Source organism: Archocentrus centrarchus, chromosome 6, assembly GCF_007364275.1.
Source record: "Archocentrus centrarchus isolate MPI-CPG fArcCen1 chromosome 6, fArcCen1, whole genome shotgun sequence".
NCBI classification, from domain to species: Eukaryota; Metazoa; Chordata; class Actinopteri; order Cichliformes; family Cichlidae; genus Archocentrus; species Archocentrus centrarchus.
The window spans coordinates 24,860,130-24,881,119 of record NC_044351.1 but is presented as its reverse complement, the minus strand read 5'-3'; the positions used below and the strand labels follow the sequence as shown (position 1 = coordinate 24,881,119).

The 20,990-nt window shown below is 39.9% G+C and overlaps 1 long non-coding RNA gene across 1 annotated transcript; it reads right to left on the bottom strand.

Moving 5' to 3' along the window:
* Positions 1-10,633: 10,633 nt before the first annotated feature.
* On the bottom strand, positions 10,634-19,419 carry LOC115781423 (uncharacterized). The gene is made up of 3 exons (XR_004020082.1): positions 19,328-19,419; positions 17,127-17,427; positions 10,634-11,152 (listed from the first exon to the last, which is right to left on the bottom strand). It is a non-coding gene; the product is annotated as an uncharacterized LOC115781423 (long non-coding RNA).
* Positions 19,420-20,990: the final 1,571 nt, after the last annotated feature.

Here is a 20,990-nt window from a genome sequence, read left to right as displayed (position 1 = left end):
TCTTTTCATGCTACCCCCATGCAGTTCCCGCCCCAACTCTCCTCATGTTTATTCATCAGCTACTTAAAGGGCAAATGCAGAGGCCCGTTAAAACTAAATCAGGCTTATTTTAAAATGATGCCAGGCCTTCCCCTCTAAGGTTAAGGCAGCCAGGCCTTAGGGGCTTCCCAAACTGAACGTTTAAAGAAGGTTCTTTGAACGGATGCTGGTTGCACATTAATTCCAGAGCGGAAAGTGAGAAGGTGAGATGGGAAAACCTTAAGGGGGCATGAAAGACGGAGGCATGGACAGAGAATGAGGCCTCACTTACATTGCTGATGACCCACTGCCTGCCATCCGGGCTCAATCATGATCTCTGATTGACAGGTGGAGGGAAGGAGAGGGTGGGAACAGAAGGAGCTTAGAATGGAGCAGCACAAAACATACTCCCATACAGGGGGCCATGGAGACGCTCATTAATGATAAAGAACATACTGGGAAAAGCGTGTATTCTCTGCATGCCAGTGATGTTGTTTGTAGGTCCAGATTAGTTTGTAATCTTCTAAAATGTACAGAACACTACACTGTTAAAATACAACGTGGGAGGTCGTGTTGGTGCACCTGATTCTGGCCACTTAGCTTTTTGTTTTACAACATCAATTCCAAGAAAAGTTGGGATGCTGTGCAAAAATGTAAATAAAAGCAGAATGCAATGATTTGCAAATCTCACTCACCCATATTTTTTTTTTATTCATAATAGAAAATGGAAAACATATCCAATGTTTAAGCTGAGAAAATGTACCATTTTAAGAAAAATATGAGCTCATTTTGATATAGATGGCAGCAACACATCTCAAAACACTGGGACAGGGCCATATTTACCGCTGCATAGCATCCCCTCTATAAATATCTGGCTCAACAGTCTTGGGTCCTCTTTGTTGTTTTTACTGTGTCAAATGTTTTCAGTTGCTGAAAGCTCTGGACTGCAAGCAGGCCAGTTCAGCACCTGGACTCTTCTACTATGAAGCCGTGCTGTTGCAATAGATGCAATGTACAGTTTAGCATTGTCTTGCTGAAATATGCATGGCCTTCACTAAAAAAGACATGGTTTGTAAGGGAGCATGTGTTTCTCTAAAATGTATTTATGCCTTTCCAGATGTGCAATTCGCCAAATCCAAATTCACTAATGCACCCCCCATACCATCAGAGACACAGGCTTTTGAATTTCGATTTGTCTGACCACAGAAGAGTTTTCTGCTTTGCCTCAGTCTGTGTTAAATGAACTTTGGCCCTGAGAAGATACCAGTGTTTCTGGATCATGGATGCACATGGCTTCTTTTTTTTCATGAAAGAGCTTTAACCTGCATTAATGGATGGCACAATGAACTGTGTCAACAGACAGTGAGCCCATGTATTGATTTCCATGTCAGAATTGTGCCTGTTTTTAATGCAGTGCTGCCTAAGGGCCCGATGATCACTGGCATCCAATAATGATTATTGTCCTTGTCTCTTGCACACAGTGATTTCTCCACATTCTCTGAACCTGTTGATGATGGCATTATGTACTGTAGATGATAAGACATTCAAAGTCTCTGCAATTTTACACTGAGGAATGTTATTCTGAAATTGTTCCATAATTTGTAGTAATTGTTTTTGGTTTTACAGAATGGGGAACCTCGGTTCATCTTTGCTTCTGAGAAACTCATTGCTAACCTTTTGGTGATGTGTTGCTGCAACTGAATTCAAAATGAGCTAATATTTTTCTTAAAAAGGTGCATTTTCTCAGTTTAGACATTTGATATGTTTTCTATGTTCTACAGTGAATAACATATGGCCTTATAAAAGTTATAAATCATTGAATTCTGTTTTTATTTACATTTTACACAGCGTCAAAAAAAACAGCACAATATGGTGATTTTTGTCTTTGTGTATTCATGGGATTGTTTTAGATTTATGCCACTCACACTGTAGTAAACCGCACTGAATTTCCTTTACGGTTACAAGCACCTACAGTGGTTATGGTGGTTTTCAGCAATCTATGTTCGCTCTCTTATATAGAGAGCTGTAAAAGCCCTTTTGAAAGCAACCACGAGTCCATAAAACTGTTCATAAACTATTCAAGCCCTTAGTCCTTTCTCTCTGTGCCTAATCTGCTCACATTCTGTTTGCAGTTTCAGTGTCCCCTAAAGGTGATCTCACAGCAGGAGTTTCAAAACTTTCCTGACCATTAGGATCCGGACTGTCTTTGTGATGCCTAATCCTGGGACTAATTGAGTCCTATATTTCCCACCATCATTCCTGTCCTGTGTTTGCCTTTGATATGTTTTTAAGCTACTTTTTATTCCATTACATTTTAGAGAGAATGCTATGTTCCAATATGAGTTTGTCATTTTTCTTACAAAAAAGTTCACTTCATGAAGCGTAAAACAGTGTTGTGGGCCATATATAAACTGTTAAAAAGCTGTGAGCAGCAGCACTGTAATCCTGCATGTCACTAATAACAAAGCAATGACCAAAATATAAGTTTATGATTATACTACTGTAAATATACATAACATTAAAATGCAATACATTATCTGGAATCAAGTATTTTCACACTGTTGAATTGACATCATTATTTATGTAAATGGCCCTGAATAGACTATACCTTAGATGGGGTGACCATGCCCAGATAGCAGACATAATCTTGCCTGCTTTTGGAAATTATGACTCAGTTATTTCAGTGGAACGTGTTGTGTGAGGTAAGGTGGAGGTGATGCTGCCACACTCATTTTAAGTCCACATCTTTAGTCAAGTCTAAACGTGGCCCTTATGAGAACAGATTTGGCCACAATTGTATTTGGGGAGCAGGACTTCAATATGAAGTGCTTCACTTTTACCAACTGCACAAGCAAAATGTTGCTCACGCAAATATATCAGTATAAACAAACTATTGTTATCATATCACAACATATGTGTTACAGGGGCTTTTTTTCCTGAAACAGGACCAGTTCCTAAATTTTTCATCAGTTCCTTAAGTAGCAAACATTTTCCTGATAATACTGTGGTTTTACACAGGCTAGAACACTGGCCATTAAGCCTACTTGTTGTTGAGTTTTCTTATATTGTTGCTGACTTAAATCATAGTAAATGATTGTCTTTGACCTATGCTCATTAGTGTTTGCAGCCCACTGCTGAACCTCCCAGTTTTGCCCGCTGTAGATTTCTTCAGGCCTCCCCACGCCACAGAGGCTGCTTAAGTGTCCCTATCGGACCACAGTGGAGAGGAACAGCAGATTAACCATGATCCTATCCGCTCACCGCTAGCCCCTTCATACGCTCCGTTACACCAGCATTTAAAAGGAGGAGGGGACACCATTCAGGCCCGTGATATGAATCCCAGACGTGGGTACAAGAACAGAGCTTTCACCCCCCCACCTCACAGCAAAGACCTCTTTCTGGCACCCTCTAATTCTGGTTGCTACGGGCTCCTGGGTTCAATGGTGAACTCCTGTTGTGAGGGGACAAAGCCTCTCAGTCATCCGGCAAGGGTTGCCAGGGGAGGCCGAATGTATGGGGAGGGACGGGCTGCCGTTGTCCCAGACGAAATGTCTCTCTTAAGGCGGCTGAGATCTGGTGATTGACAGGTGGCTACACGCTCCACTGCAGATCACCAGGGAGGTCTGGAAGGGGCCTTATAGCTGTGACCATGAATGTGTGGTTGTGTGTCTGGAGAAGCCTGTGTCTGTGGCAGGTTACGCTGGCAGGGAGAACACATCAGCCACTGTAAAAGTGTCACCGTTGCATACCTGAAGAGGGAGCTGCTTCTGCGCCTACATGTTCATTCACTCTATAATAATCCAATAAACCCTGTAAAATGCATGTGACATGTTAGTGAAGTAAAATAAATGCAAGGAAAAAAAAAATATTTTTTTTGAACTCTTGCTTAAAGCTGCCCTCCTGTCCACAGTGCACCTGGTACATTTTCAGAAAATGTGCCTGAAGTCACCAAAAACCCCCCTGCAAATTAAATGTTCTGTTTTATAGAGTCACAATACAGCTGTGAAAGCTAATTACTATCCAGTTAAACATCCATTATGTGGAAACTGGAAACCTCTGCTCCTCTGCTCTGCACACTCTGACACCAGACTTTACATTGCGGTATCTCGTCCCCAACAAATAAACCTCTGTAATAAAAAATATAAAGAATCTGAATTTTTTTAAAGGGAGGAAAAGTATTGATATAATTTTAAGTATTTCTGATCAGGTTTTTGAACATATAGCTGGCGTACATCAGTGCATTAAAAACACAGGTGCTAATTGTGAAGATGCAAAAAAACTGATTGCCCAAGGGTCAAAGAGTCACAGGAAAAATCTGGGAGATCAAGATGTTATTAGAAACAAATTTCTGCTACACATATTTGTAATTAGTTTTCTTTTTTTTTCCTCAAATATTTTCTTTTATGAAAGGGGATCATTTTATGTATCTGTGCCTTTAACACTTGTAAACAATTATATGTGGTGGATCTTTCTTGTAAGAAAGTGCCATAAAAATTAAATAATTTTAAACAAACAGATGAATTCAACTGGATAAAAAAAACAAAAATAATGGTTTATTTGGGATTATGTACAGTGTTATGAATGTCATGAAATTGCAACAGTACAAAACACTTTAGAATGACAGCATGAATGGAGAAACAAGTAATGGAGAAACATTAGGGTTTTTTTTCTGGTTTAAGCAAAAAGGAGGTGATTTGGTCTTTTGAGGTAAAGATTAGAGCTTTTATGAAAGTGAGACAGATTTGTAAAATTGTAAATTAAAACGAGAATTAAAAACGTTGAGGTGTGTCTATCTGCGTCTGAAGGATTAGTGATATTAAGATCTGTGCCTCTCACAAACACTCCTCCAGCGGGTGAACCATCACCCTGTTGGTCTCTAGGCATCAGAGGTCCCCGTTCTCCTTCCAGGGCAACAGAGGTGAGTGGGAACAGACAGAGCAGGACATGGGGATCTAAAGGGGTTCACTCACTACACTGTGTCTGCTTAGATAGACGTCTGGGACTGTCTGGGTCCTGCACTCCCAGACAGGGGGGCCTTTCCACCCGTCAGATGCTGCCTACACCCACCCTCCCATCCCCCTCTTCCCCTTGACCTTGACTCTCTGTGACTGTGGCCCTCCAGACAGTCTGGGGTCAAAGGCTAACACAGCAGCCACACATCAGACACGGTTCGAGTCCCTTGTGTCTGTATGAATGCTGAATGGCAAATCACCCTAAAATCCACCTGTTGGAATGTGGCCTTGAATTCCTTCAGAGATGGATCCTAAAACATGAGGTAGAATTATGGTGGCAACATATTAAGTCCATAAAAAAAAAAAGAAAAAAAAAGCTTCTTCCTGTTCACCGCACAGGAACAAAATTAATTAATTTAGAGCAAGTTCAAACAAATTTTTGTCAACATTTACACAATGATTAAAACACACATAGATGCACCTGCAGTGAGTGGTATTTGCAAGCAGCCGTGCTGCATCTTACCTTTCACCTTCGACTGCTGACTCATATCGTCTCCAGCCAATCGCAGCCAAGCTGCCAGCATGTAATGAAGAGCGGGGACTGGCTGAAACCTCACGTGGCTTTTTGAAAGATGCCAACCCACACTGCGTGCAGTATTAATGAACCTTTCCACGCCTCATTGTGAGCATGCGCACAAAGTGTGTCTCAATATGGGCTCATCACTCTTTCTCTCACATACCCCCCCTCCACCCCCCCTCCACCCAGTCTTGTCTCTTGAAGCTTTTGGAATTAATTCCTGTTATAAATCAAAACACATTCTGATCTTCATCGTCCTGCTAACCTAAATGTGTAAATCAGCTGATTTCTTTAGAAGACATGCTGAAGATTAACAGTACTTAATCAGCGCCACAGGAGAGGACAAAGCCAACAGTGGCAGCAGAAGGTTTATCTCACATTTATTGCTCTTCCCACGAACACAGCAGACATAGACAGTGATATGTACATGTTCAAAATAAGCTCAGTGACAAAAGGAACACACGCAAACTTCCTCACTCATACACTCAGGAGGGGCAGATACCCATCTTAATAACTGATGCCACTTGTTTCTTTAGTCGTTTTAGATGATCAAAGCTTTTGCATAGATTTTGTCGGAATCTGTTTCGAATATGTGAAATAGCCATTAATACTGAGACAGAGCAATAACCGCCAAAGCTATTCTAACAAACTGATTTCCAAACATGTAGCCTCCCTCTTTTTTCCCTTATTGCTGACTGGCAGCTTAAATAACCTCTGATTCGCTGTCACCGTGTTTCATAATTATTCAAACGATAATCGCCTTTGCTGTGATTTCAATTGATTTTCGATAGTAGACACCAAGACACCAAATATTCGTTTCTTTGAAATCAATTCCGTTTTTAAAAATGTTGCCAAAAAGTTTAAAGGTTAATTATATATTGTGGATGATTTGCAAAGGAAAATACACAGATGGCCTTTATTATAGAAGAGTTATTGTGTTACTGCAATGTAGAATAAAATGTGTTTTCGAATTATTTTTCATTATAGTTTTAGCAATTAACCATCCAAGCGATCTACGCACATTAAACCTTTAAAATATATAATAATAATACTGCATTTAGCTCTATCTCTTTTGTTTTAAATTCACGTTATTGCCTTCCACTTCAAATCCCACCTGACGGGCATTTACGCAGCACGCAGACTGTAACAGAAGACTGATAGATTATAGAGCAGGTAGAGGCTGGCTCTCAGAGGACCCACAGTACATTACACAGTTCGTCTATTAACTGTATTACAGCCCGGGAATGAGCTGCAACAAGAGGCGGGACATGCTGCACTGATGGTCTCACACACCAATCAAGAGCGGCACTGCAGCTGTAAACACTAATGCCAAGTCATACAAATTAAAATGAACCTCAAGCCAGTTACTAACTCACAATAACAAGAAGGAAATGCGTTCAGTAATCAAATAAATATCAGCCTATTGAATCCTTTAAAAAAAAAAAGAACTGAAAGCCATATTTGCTACAATTATGAAAAGTAAGTTTTACAGTTTTTTGAAGATAGCAGAACTGTTTTAGAGTTACCCACAGCAGCCTGATCCAGTAAAGTTCCTCCCAAACAATGCAGGAATAAGTTTAAGTGAAAAAAATAAAATAAAATACAGACCGTCTGAATTAAGTAGCCTTCGTGATTCTACAAAAGGATGCAGGAGAGATGTATCGATTTTTTTTTTTTTTTTTTTTTTTTTGAGGTTATAGCTTGAACGAGTCTTTGGCTCTGTAGTTTCTGCAGGATCGGTTTTTACGTGGTGCTCCTTTGCACTGCTGAGGTTCATTTGTAGTGTCGATCTTTGATACTGCCCCACAGGCCTACCGCATGATCCAAATTATGATTATTTTTTTTTTACAGTTAAATTCTATTCTCGTTATTATAATAATTATTTCTGGATCAGAATAAACCGAGACTCTCCGTTAACTTAGTTGAGAAATTATTTAGAACACACACATTTTATACAACACGTAGGCATGTTGAACTTAACAACTAAAAGCACGTTTATGGCAAATGGCATTTATGTATAAATTATGTGCTGCATAAAACAGTCCACTTGACAATGATATAATGTTGTGTACATGTTATTATGCTGCTCATATAATATTGTATTATAATGTATTATAATTATAATGGCATTGTGTACAGTAGGATGATTAATATTTCCGTGTTTTCCCACATTATTTACAAGTTCATTTTAGGTAAATATATTACTTTTTAAAAATCACTGCAGGTGGAAGAAAACATATCATAAATAAAGTATATTGTTGACATGTGAAGCACATGTCGTTTTTTTAAATAATAATACCTCCATATTCTTGACTGTCTGAGAAATCCAAATCAGTTTGTTTGAAGTATCATCTCCTTGGAGGAGGAACCAATTGATTATAAAGAAACCCAGACACTTTGGAAGGAGAAAAGGGCTCTCCGTTGTTTCAAACCAGCTCCTCTAACTTCCCAGTGTTCGGGGGCCCAGAAGCAGGGCTGTATGTGCCTCCAGTAAATGGCTGCACGGTGACTCCTCTGAAGCAGCGGTGGGGTGGGTGGTGAGGAAGGACTTTTAGGATACATTAAATCAGCCTGATTAGAAGTTTAGGCAAGGGCGAGGCTCAGGTCTGACTGAAAGGCTGCTGGGTAGCCCCTTGAGTGATACTATTCACATCCTGGGAGAAAGGTCAGTGTCAGAGAAGTTCACAGGCCCCATCTCCATTCTTATGCTAAAGGATCATACACATAAGGCTCATTCACAGGCTGGAAAGGCATAAACAGCTTCTACCAACTCTCACTTTCCCTCCAAAATGTTTGGATTCCTCAACTTGAGCAGTGAGGTCCTGAATTACTGCTTCTCTCTTTTAAAGGAGCAGCATTTGAGAATATTGATGTGGAAGAACTAAATACCTGTTGGATATAATGTTATATTCACAGAAATGTATAAGATTTATATAAGACAGAAAAAAACTGTCTTTAATCTTTATATTTTATTTTCTCTTGTCACAAGAGGTGAACCTGCTGTGTTTATTATATACTGTTCAAATCCCCTTTTTTTCTGTTAACATGATTTATTAACTTCTTCATGCATTTCATTTTCTGTCTGAAGTCCATAGGTCACTTGGGAATAGCAGGAAATAGCCACTTAATTAGCAGCCCTTGACCTTTGGTTCTGGCTAAGGCTGTTTCTGACCTCAGCAGCTCTCCGGCCTGTTTATTGTCCTCTGGGGGACTGTCCAGATCATGACCCCTGACCCCTGCTGACATGGGATTTCACCAACAGGTCCCTGACCGGCTGTCCCACCTCACAGGACATTCATCAAAAAGCAATATTTATCCCAAGCAACAGAATCAAGCACTCCATTACCTCTGCAGAAGGATGATAGGATACTGAAGGTGCCATAATTATTCCCGGAGCTCTCTGATATTTGTTTGCAGACAGAAAACATAAAGCACACATTTGCAGAGCATGTAGGGTAAAGCCAGCAGAATATGAAACATTTTTAATGATGAAAATCACGCCAGTGTAACAGTTTTTACAACATCATTTGAACATTTGGGCTTTCCTTCCATCCAGGCTCTACAGAGGCTGATTTCACTAATTGGGTTCCATTCATCCAGAGAGGGGAACTAATCACCAAAATCAGCCGCTGTAGTGTTTAGATGGATTGAAAACATGCTGACGCCTGTGTGGGGCTTCCATGAGTGAGATCTCCACTGCCATGTGATGTTAGATTTGAGAAGATGTGGAAAAAAAGAGCACTGTCACAAATTATTCACTGTTAAGTGACTGTATAATTACACATCTTACTGCAAGTTGTTTGTATCCACACTTTGTTTTGTTACATTATCATTATATCTTACATTTATTTTTGTTTTCTAGATGTCTTGTTTAATATATACAGTAAATATATATATATATATATATATATATATATATATATATATATATATATATATATATATATATATATATATATATATATATATATATATATATATATATATATATATATATATATATATATATATATATATATATGTGTGTGTGTGTTACATGCAGGTATTCTGGCTTTGCAACTTAGCTCTGTGTACCTGTATTTCTGCTGCTGTGACATTTGTATAGGAACAATAGCTTTTTTAAAAAAATGTAATTTAAATCTGACTTTATCTTTTCTTAATTTCTCTTTTATGAATTTTAATCATTTCATCACTGTTTACAAATTGAAATAAGTCTCATACATGCATGCACTTCAAAATAAAAGTCTGCTAATTTTAAAAGGCTATGTACATGTAATATTGTTTTTAAAATGTATTAGAATGTAGTGCAAGCTAATATATTCAATAGACTGAAGTGAAATGAAACTGGGGTTTGTTTATTTATTCGTTTATTTATTAAGTCTACTACAATAAATTCCAATTCACTAAATTCTGAGCTCGGTTATTGTAAGAAAGAACATGACTGTTTTTTCTGTCACTTTTAAGTGTTTTGTTTGTTTCCACACAAAAAGCCGGAAATAATCCCCCGCTGACCCTGCACGTGTCCATCTGTTGTTTGACTCCGGACAGAGATCAGTCGGACACTGATTGAGGTCCAAATGACACTTGGACGGCCTGTAATCTCCCAAAACTGATTAATCGTCTAAACTGGGCCCTGGCCTGCACTGACACATATAACTGAGAACAACGCACTTGAATTTACACTTTTACATTATTATGAATCGCTTTTAGTCCATGATTTGCTCCCCCCCCCCCCCCCCAAAAAATATCCCTTTGATTAAATATGAAAACTATCGGAGCAAATTTCTTTCTTTCTTTCAAAACAGCGGACAGGGTCATTTTGGTCACTGAGTTTTTCGGCTGATGAACTTTTCTTTCCCAGATCGATTCAGCGCGGTACTCTGTCTGCTCCACCTAATTAAAACTTAATGCGGGGTCACTCAAACATTTCCTACAGAGAGAGAGAAAGAGAGAGAGACGCTATAACAAAACGTGTGTCTGTTTTGCACTTATTTTATTTTCTTAGCGCTGTAATAATCCACTTTCACAATCTCTTATTTCCTTGTGTACTGGATCACCAAAATAAAACACCACACTGCTACAGGGGTGATATTTTCATATTTTTTATTCTGTTATTTAAGTAGCTCTCACTGACAGAAGTAATAATAATAACACAATTTATATTTATCCAAACTGCATTTTGGAGACATGAGGGATATATTTAATATTTTTTTAAAAGCAATAATTAACTGTGAAAATATACACAAATTATCAAGTGCAAAAAAAAAAAAGAGTTTTATTACCAGTTTTAAACAATAGATATGTCTAAACGTGTCAAATCACACGTCATTATTGCCTTATTACTATTATTGTCTTAAAATGAGCATAAGAAATAAGTTTTCTGGGATTAACAGAGGCATCTTGATCAATGTGTTTTAAAGTAAACCCGCTGCTTTCTACTTTACTTCGACAGTACACTCATGTTTCAGTTGACGGATCCTCTCTAAATTTTATGCTCTGTTAGGACTCCTGAAATCATGACGACATTTTGATGAGTTTCCTTCCACGCTGTCTTTATGCCAAAGCAGAGTCCTACAGAGTGCAGAGATGCAGGTCCTGTCCCATCCTGAGGAAGAAAGCACGGAGGGAATCATTAGCATGAGAATCAAACTTGGCTCCATAAACTCTCCTACTCTGAGTGAGAGTAAGGTTTCACATTTTGGGTGCAAAAAGCAAGTGAAGATATTCTTCAAAACAATCTTGATTTAGGAGCAGATTATATTGACAACATAACATGAAAGTGTATTAGTTTTGTTCTGATTAAGCATTCATAATTAAAAGCTTTATTTGTAAAGCATTTTCAGAGCTGGAAAAGTGCTGAGCACTCATTAAAAACTGCAAACATTTGCAATAAAACAAATTAAACCAAACAACAAAGGGCCACCGGGTAAAAGAACACATAAAAAGGGTAAATAACGTCTCCATATAAAAGCCGTATAAAAACGAGTCTGTGGGGATTTGTTTAAGAACAAAATAAAATCCGCTAACGATTCTGCAAACCAAAGCTCTTTAGTTATTCCAAATGTTGATGAGTCTGTTTAGCCAATAGTGAATTTATTGTGCATGATTTCTTTTTTTTTCTTTTTTTTATTTATACATTAGAGATTGTAAGCAGTGTTTCAGAAAAACAAACTTCCTTTTCATGCACTGTAAAAAAAGACCCCTGTGCTCTGCATGTTGTTCTTCTCTTCCATTTGCAGGCTGTATGCATGAAGGGATCTTAAGGCTTTTATCCCCACAGGGAACCAGCCCGAACTCTTTCTCTGTCAATTTCCACCCACTCCCCAATTCAGATGAGCCCTTTCTCCCACCAACCCCACAATGAAGGATTTGTCCTCGTTCTCTTTGTCCACCTCTGATATCTTTTTTTGACTGCTCCCTCTCTGCAGACAGCATGCAGCGTATGCAAATAGGAGCTCTTTTATTCGCGAGACCCCTCCCCTGAATGAATGCAACCTTAAATGAGGCCACACTTGCGCACGTTCACAGAGGGGGCATGGAACATGCACATAGTACAATCAGTGGATTTGCATGCCCACTCTGACACGCAGTCACTCAAACATCAAACACTGACCATTTCAAATGAGCAGACACAGAAATATATAGTGCAACAGATTATTTTATCTACATATCTAACCATCTTCATCCAAAAGAGATCAATAACTCATGAATTGAGGTTTGGGCCACAAAAAACGATACCCATGATTATTAATTAGATTGTTGTTCTTAAAACAGATCACAGGAAAACATGAAATTTGATCCTAACAAAGTTGGACATTGCACAGATATTGTCTTATAAGAACAACAATAGTGAAGCTTAAGCGAAACGGAATTGAATCAGTGTTCAAATATCTCTATGTGGATAGGTACAGCGAGGATCCCACTTGAAAGAAATGTTTTGTTTGCTCTGTAATTTCAGTATATGACAATATGCTGGCTATTTTTTTTTTTTAGTGAAATGTTTTCATCTCTGCTGACTTCTTCTGACTGCAGGGAGCACATTTTATTTGAAGAGCTCTGCTTGCAATGTAGGATTGGTTTCCTTTCTCACAAGTGTTTTATCACAGTATTTGTATACTGGGTGACACACACACGCACATGCTAACACACACACGCACACATACACACAATGAGACAGAAGAAGTCTAACAGAATGTGCCAGGGAAGAGGCGCAGACTCAAAAGATTGGATGAATTATAACAGTGTCTGATGAACATAAAGCATTCTCTCACAACGAACATTCCCAAGCTGGCCCGTGCCATCTGTGAGTGTGTGCGAATGAGTTAGAGTTTGCATGCATGTGTGTGTGTATGTGTTTGTGTGTGTGTATCATGGGGGGGTTGACGTCTGCTGGACAGCTCTGACAGTTCGGCCTTTTCAGTCTTACATTACTGAGCCGACCGGCCTCTTTCCCATAGCAACACTAACAGAGGTCAAAGGCTATGTACCCCGCACCCACCACCACCTACTCCTCCTCCTCTTGTACTCCAGGGTGGTCACAGACACTCTTAACTCTCTGACCGGCTGCAGACAGAGCGGCTGCAACCATGAACTTGAACTTGACTTGATTTCTAACACAGCGTTGGAGTCATGCAGCCATCTTATATCAGAGAGTGTACTCTGCACCTTTTTTTTTTTTTTTGCTTTTGCTTTAGTATGTACTGACATCACACACGGTACTACTGAATGAAATAACATCCACAAAAAAAAAAAAGAGGTCACTCCAAGGATTCCCTGTAATTCTGCTCACCCCAGAACCTCATCTACTGATATGATTACAAAGGCCCACTGTATTAAAGGCTCAGTCACCTAATTCTCCCCTACTTTCATTGGAGCATACAGGACCCCTACTCAGTGATGCCACAGCCAACAGACGTAATCTGAAAAGCCTTGGATGTAGAAACTTCTCTCCATCTTCCTCTAAGATACTTAGCGTTGGGCTTTGTGCAAGATTAGTCTCTGCCAAAGTTGCATTAAAGAGCCCCAATGAGCCTCGCTTGACCCACATTGGACCTCATCCAAGACTACGGGCAGCCCATGAGCTGCGCTTTATACACCACAGCAGAGCCGTTAAAACATTAATACTGTCCACACATAGTGAAGAGGTAACCCAGGAGCTATATGGTATTAACATTTTATCGCTACTATGGCTACGCTGCTGCACTCACACAGAATAGGAAGTGAGCGCCGGCTACTGTCACTTCATCATGTCATACATTATAATTTCCCTGCACTGAAAATCCCACATAGGAAAAGCAATACATAGTTAATAATGAATAACAGAAGGAAGAAAGGAAGGAAAGGTAATCATCTCTATTCTGCCATTTTCTTGAGGGGAAATACATTTTTCTGTCAAATTTAAAGTTATGTACAAGTAGAAGGAATGGAAGAATGAAGAATGAATATTTAAGTATCTACAGTGTGCAGAGGAAGATTCGGGGGACCTTTATATCCTAAATCCTCCTGACACAGTGTCAGAGCTGCTGACCTCACTCCCCAGCCGCTCTCGTTTCAGACCGTCTTGATTGAAAACTCTTTGTTTCCGAGACAATTAAAAAGCATGCGACTCTGAAGCAGTTTTCCCACATCTAAATCAACATGAGTTTATAATGACAGCGTGTTTGCATTTTTTTTTCACTCCTTTGTGCTCATTTGCAATCACGTCGTGTTATCCCCCCTCCACACCACACTGCATTTAGTAAGAATTATAGTTCTCAATAATCATTATACAAAGAAATTTTCTCTGTGCATGTTGCTCATTTTTAACACCCTCCAAGTACGAGTAAAAGCTGTTGCACTTCCAGTATTAAGGGTGAATACATTTTCTTGACTTATTTGCTTCAGTCACCCCCTCTCTTTGACCATGCTGTCTGTGTCGACTGCTGCAGCTATCACATACAAATTGATATCCCCCTTACACTTTTCACACACACACACACACACACGCACGCACGTCCTCCATGCCCAGCTCTTTGCAGCTGCAAATGGCCTTAATGTGGCACTGCACAGGCTAGCACAAGCTAACTTCCTCAGCAAATGCAGATGGTAGCTCAAACATGGCTGCCCATGTGCTACACCTGCTGCCTCCTTTACATACACGCATATACATTTGGTCACGCTGTCTTTAACCCTTTCTTGAGCACCCCAGCTTTAGCTTTACTTTTAAAAATAAAGACTGCATCATTGTGTCCCCCATACTCCTGTGTTTTCCCTAATGTATCATGAAGATGTGCAACAGAGACATAGCATCAAGCAAGCTATAGTATCTCTGAAATTTTTTTTTTTTTTTTGCTATGCAGTGGTTTCTCTCTTCTGTCAAACCTGCCTGAAGCAGTATGCTGTATATCACAGATGAGCAGCACAAATGCAATTATAAAGACAGCTCTGAGTCTTTTATATGAATAAAGAGAGGGAATAATCCTTTGACATGTGGGCTGCACATGCCTTACACATCTTGTGGAGGCACACGTACAGTATGAGACTCATTAATAATCATTATCCGCAGGTTACATCATTCAGCTTCACAGAGCACACCCATCGCCTTAGCTGAGTCATTCGCCGTGATATGTTGTGCCACCAATTGTCTTGTATGATTTTTTTTTTTTTTTTTTTTTTTTTTTTTACAACCTGAGAGCAGCAAGAGTCAGTAGATGCTGTTTGCATTAAGGAGAGCTCACATCCAAATAGGAAATTGAGATAAGATAAAGGAGTGTAAGGCAGAGGAAGTGACACACTGTGAGGGTTTAAATCTTTAATTAAATTCTTAATGTAAAAAAAATTGAAAATGCATCTGTACCTCTGATACAATCCAAAACTGTGATGTGGTTTTACTGTGTGACAGGGTATAGGCTTGAGCATATGCTTCTATATGCACATCATATATGAATGCATCTGCAATGCATGGGAAATCCCTCTCATTTAACACAAAATACAGCATCTCCATGTTTTTCAGACATATAAAGGAGGCTGAATAGACTAATGAACAGTCAGGTGGCACTCCAGGGCCTGGACTACACCCCCACCCCACCCCACCACACACATATCAAACCCACATACACTTGCACACACATTAAAACTCAGTGGCTCGCCCGACCCCGGTGATCTGCACGACAGTCTAATGTCTCAGGCATCTGCTCATGTCTAGTCTGGAGGGTCTTTCCCACCCTGCCCCCCAGCCCAGGTCCACCGCACCACCAGTTCCCACAATAGTGGGAAAGCAGGCTTTTCGAAGGGAATGGGTGGGGAGTGGGGTGGGAGGGTGGAGGGGGCAGCTATTGAGGTGGGGTAGGGGTGAGAAAGAACGGGGTTGAATGATAATGTGAAAACGCACGGTGCTGTTCATTAACACACGAGCACTGCAGCTGCACATGTTGGCCCTGCACACACACGCTCACGTGTTTCTTTTTCTGCTCCAGGTCGCTGCTGGAGTCATCGGGGGTACAGGGCAGCTCTACGCCACGATAAGGATAATTCTCAGTGCATGTGTGTAGGGGTACAGGCATGGGAGCTGCTGAAGATCTGGACTGCTTTACACTTAATCTGCACCGATATTTAGCAGTGTCATTTTGCCCTTGTCAGATTTCGGAAGACGTTTTTAGTCTGCCCGTTAAATAAAGTTTCAGATCACATGCAAGCGTGATTCACAATTCACACCAGAAAGCGCTGTAATCAGTATTAAATGGCTGAGAGCTAATGCTTAAAAATATAAATGAATTCTGGGCTCTCCAACTAGCGTTAACAGTTATAATAATGCATATTTACAACGGCATTTCTGATTTCTCAAAACACACATACAAAGGCAAATGTGTGCATTCTGACATGAATATTGATATGAATATCAATATTACACAAAAGGAACTGCTTCGTAAACCAGATTATTTTCAAACAGTCAATTTATTTAAAAAATTGTAATGGTTCTACTTTTGAAAACATTCCCACTTTTGATTACCCACATGAGAAATCTCAGCATCCCCACTCATCTCCTCCTCAGATTTCCAGCACACTAAGACGCTTAAAGATACTGTGGTAAATATCACAATGCAAATTTCCTAACAAAAGACGTTTTGCATGAATTAATCTCTGAGGTTTGTCAGGTGGAAACACGGCGTACACCACTGCCTGGTGTGCATCAGGGAGTAAAGAAGCACCATGACAGGAGAGGATGGCAGGTTTCCTTCAACCAGTGCCAGCTCATTAATTTTGTTTGCTACCCAGCCACCCCCCTCCCACCATCAGCTACCACCACCCTTCTTCACCCACCACCCTCACATCACCCCTTAACTGCTAATTAGCAGGAGCTGAAGAAAGCAGAAAAGGGAGAGGCCATGTGTGACTGGGGAGGAAATGGGAAACTCTTCTTTCCCTCATCCCTCATCCTTCCTCCTGTTCCCTTCCCCCACCACACACACACACACACACACACACACACACACACACACACACACACACACACACACACACACACACACTTCCCACCTCCTGGCCACCATCACCACCACCATTACCACTCGTACCCAACAGAAAGCCATGATGCAGCTCACCTCGTGTGCCAGCCCAGCCATTTTAGGTGTCACGGCAAACATCTCCCAAGATGGCTCCTCTGTGCAAGCCCATACTCCAGGGATCCGGCAGGGTCTTTGTCCGCCTCCTGGCACAGGCAAAGAGCCTCCATTGGCAGTGCAGATGGCATCAGAGGCTCTTGGGCAAAAAAGGGCGAAGGTGGGAGAGGGAGGTGGAGGAGGCGGCAATTCTAGAGCGACCGTTCCCCCCCCCTTTCTCCTTGTTTTCTTTTAATGGTGGATCCTTCCAGGAATCCCACATCATTCTGTGTTATTCAGAAGCCTGTGACACGAGCAGGAAAGAGAAAACAGAGGAATAAAATATGAAAATATATGTGCTATACACACTTTAAGGTATCTTTATAGCTAAGCACAGCCTACTGTACATACTGTACACAAGTTCAAATCAGTCATCTATCAAAACTTTTAAAGCTTTCTCCAGCTTTGCTGATTCAAAGTCCAGCCCCCCTCTTGCCATGCTTGTGTGTTTTTGTATTTTTTAACGATAAAGCCACCAAAAGAATCCTTCACAAGAGTAAAGGTTAAATCAAGGATGCCTTGGACCATCCCATACATAAAGCCTCAAGTGTTTTTATTCCTATTCATTAAGGAGGCACGCAATATTCACACGCTACCTATAACAGGGAAAGCTCTGGAAAAGACTTGGACCATGGCCTTTTCACATATCCAATATCTCGATGTGAAACGAAGCAATTAGCCGCATTTGACAGCAAGCTCTACAGCAATAGGTAGTTAACAGAATGAATGAAAACTCATCTCACTTTGGTGCTCTTTAGGCTTTAGTGGCATTCTCAGGGTTGAGCGTATGCACCGCGCAGCACTGAAGTACCAAGTTGAAAAGTTCAGCTCCTGTCTACAGGATGGCCCTGGGCTTCTCATTGAGGCAAGACACAATGTATCCCAAAGGCTCTGAGATTTGCTACAGCTTTAAATACGGACGCCAAGTGTTTTTATTAGCAGGGTGCTACACCACTCAATGGCATTATTAGCAGTCCTGCTGGAACAAAGCATTGGCTTCCCCTTTCTTTCGCCTGAATAACGTTAGAATCGGAACTGCGCATTGTGTTTAAAATAAATAGCAAATACTCTTCAAAAAAGTAAATGAATGACAAAGTGGAGTGTAACATGTAAAAGATCCTAACCCACTCACTAGGCTTTTAGGGCAATATGCCTGCGTATCCTGAACCAGGTACCTTAAGAGGAATCCTGAAGGCCCTCAAGAAAATAAGAGCCATTTAATAAGTACAGTTAATAATAAGTACAGTTATTTGCCTCTATGCTGTGATCAGCAGTTTTCGCAGAAGACATTTTGCCATTTCACAGTGAGAAGAGCACAAGTGTATGAATTAAATGAGTAATGGCTGAACTCCATTTAGCTGCCTCAGTTTCAGGGTCCCGCTATTGTGGTTACTGGCTCACTGCCACTCCATTCAGGTCTGTTCACCTGTGCTTTTCCTGCTATGACACGTTAAAATCTCCACCCCCCCTTCCTGCAAGAATGATTTTTATTTATTTATTTATTTTTTGACAATAAAGTTTTGTTTTTTTTTTCCACAAGATGCTTTGCTGACACATGAGGACCAGTGCCAGTTAATTTCAAAATCCTCAAAATGGCATGTTTTTTGTTTTGTTTTTTGTCTCTGAGTCTATACTGTTCCCCTCCAGCCACTGGGTGACCTCTTTTATATTCAGCACCATGTTGCAGAGGACCTCAATGGACAGTCCTAACCACCCTGAAACAGGCTCAGTTCCTGAAGCTCCCATGAATCCTCAAAATACACAAAGGGATGTGAGTTTAAAGGCAAACAAAGATGCTTGGCTGTAGAGTGCTGATTGAGATGCCAGATGACTTTTATTTGCACTTGTAGCCTTTTTAAAAAATAAATATAGAAGGTTTAAAAAGAAACAAAATAATCTATTTTATTGTTAAAAATTAGTTTTGTCTTGAAAACACTGCTATATCATAAAAAGATACTCAAATCTGACATATGTTGCAAAGAAAGACTCACATATGTCTCAGCTATGAGAAAGAAACTCTTTATAAATTTAAATACAGCATAAAAATCCTCCAAATCTTACTTTACACACTTCCAGTAAACCATTCTGTGGCCAGTTCAATTTGTGAATATTATAACAAACTTCAAAGCAGAACATTTTCTTACCTTTTGGAGGTGAACTTCAAAATCCACCTTGGTGACTTTAAAGCCGGTGGAGTGCCCTTTTCTTTCGGATACGCACACAGCGTTACGGAAGTCATTTCTACTTTCGGTTATCTAGCTTTATGACAGGTATTTAACACTCATACAGCTAGATAACCAAAGACAAAAACGGACCCCCTCACACTCTCTGATGCTGTAGCCCGACATGATGCTGGCGTGATATCTAGAAGGTGATGAAGCTGCATTAGTAGGCCTGCAATATTCAAAAACACGCTCCCCCATCTGTAGCTTTACTTTGTTTTGTTTTTTTAATCATAAGCCATCGTCTTTACAGAGACTGACAGCTGCGTGCAGCACCACATGTGCACGACACGAGGGTATGGATTGTCTTTATGCTGATACATGCTGATGATTTAAGAAGCCGACTCATATTTCTGCCCTGCCGTGATAAGGGATCTGGTTGAAGGCCTGCTGAACACAGAGATCACCCTGACCTAATTATACTCAACATGTGTGCAATTCTGATGCGTCTAAAATGTAAAAATATTAACTGAATATTATAAAAAAAACAAAAAAACAAGCGTCTTGCATATACAAGAGGCTATAATTGTATTAGCATCTCTTGCATGTAACACCCCGCTCTATTTTATTTAGATAATTTACAATATTTTGCCTACAAATGCTCACTCTTTTCAAGTAACCAAAATATAGCGTAAACTCGGGTAGGAGCTGCTTGAAATATTATTTTACGCACGAAGTTGGATTCAAAAATATCCACTGCGCTGAAAGAGAGTTAGACAATAGCCTATACTTATTTAGTTAATTTGCAGGACAGGCCTATATTCTGCACAACATGACACTTTAAACTTTTTTACAATTTTTAATTAAGCTGACAAAAGAGTAAATGCTGACCTGTACGTCAGCTAATTCCATCTTAACACTTGTAACGAACGACTGCTGTATTTTACATGATTAAAATTTGTCAATATTGCTTTAACAAGATTAACACTGAATGTCTATCTTCACAGATTGGCTGCTAATATATATATATTTTTAAAAAAAAATCATATTTTCATTACAGCCTGACGTAATGACCATGTGTGGTCAAACTATGACGGCCTGAAAGCCGTGAACCTGACACCGCCTTAAGTATAAGGAGATGGCTCTTGATGCGGAGGACTAAAATGATGCTCCTTCAAGATCAAAAGCTGACTCTTATAAAAATAAATAAATAAATAAATAATCTTCTCAATCTAAATTGAGCTGGGGTTGGGTGCCGGGGTGTGTAAGATGTTTTAATTTGCTCTTGGCTCGTTAGGGCTCCTGGGGGCAAAGACAGCCTACTTTTAATGAGAGTTGCGATTGGCCTACTTCTTCTAAAACTAGACACATCACAAGGATTATTCGCATAAGCTAACGCATGAAACCAATTTGTCTGGTCATAATAATATGCAGGGGATTGTGGCAGTCTATGTTATTCTGGTACTTTAGCGAATAAGATTTTTTTTTTTTCTTGTCTGTTCAAAGACCATAGCCTACACCTGCTTTCGTGTCATTTAAAAAAAAAAAAAAAAGAAAAACAAGGGGGTTTCTGGTAGTTAAATTACAAATTTCCTTCCCTTGGAAATAAACCAACAGGTAAACCAAGCAGAGATTATCAGTGTCC